The following is a 209-nucleotide window of genomic DNA, read 5'->3' as shown; positions in this document are numbered from 1 at the left end:
AGCATTTCCCGCAGGGAGGATAGTGCTCGTTGTTGCTGCAGCGGTTGTCACGCCAGTTGCATCAGTTGCTGCAGCGTTGAGTGGAGTCTGAATGACATCTGTGGTGTCAATGGGGGCGTTGTTATCGTTTGTCATTTTTTCTGTAGAGAAAACATGAAAAATCGGATTAGTACTCCATTCAACAAATAACATATTATTTTAAAGAAAAT

The 209-nt window shown here is 42.1% G+C and overlaps 1 protein-coding gene across 3 annotated transcripts in view; it reads right to left on the bottom strand.

The window, feature by feature from the left end:
- The window catches only part of LOC106300126 (mannose-1-phosphate guanyltransferase alpha-like), an 8191-nt gene that overhangs the window by 6031 nt on the left and 1951 nt on the right, over positions 1-209 (bottom strand). The window lies entirely within an intron of this gene.

Source organism: Brassica oleracea, chromosome C6 (assembly GCF_000695525.1).
Source record: "Brassica oleracea var. oleracea cultivar TO1000 chromosome C6, BOL, whole genome shotgun sequence".
Lineage (NCBI taxonomy): Eukaryota > Viridiplantae > Streptophyta > Magnoliopsida > Brassicales > Brassicaceae > Brassica > Brassica oleracea.
The sequence above is the reverse complement of the archived record's forward strand: the minus strand, read 5'-3'. Positions and strand labels throughout refer to the sequence as shown.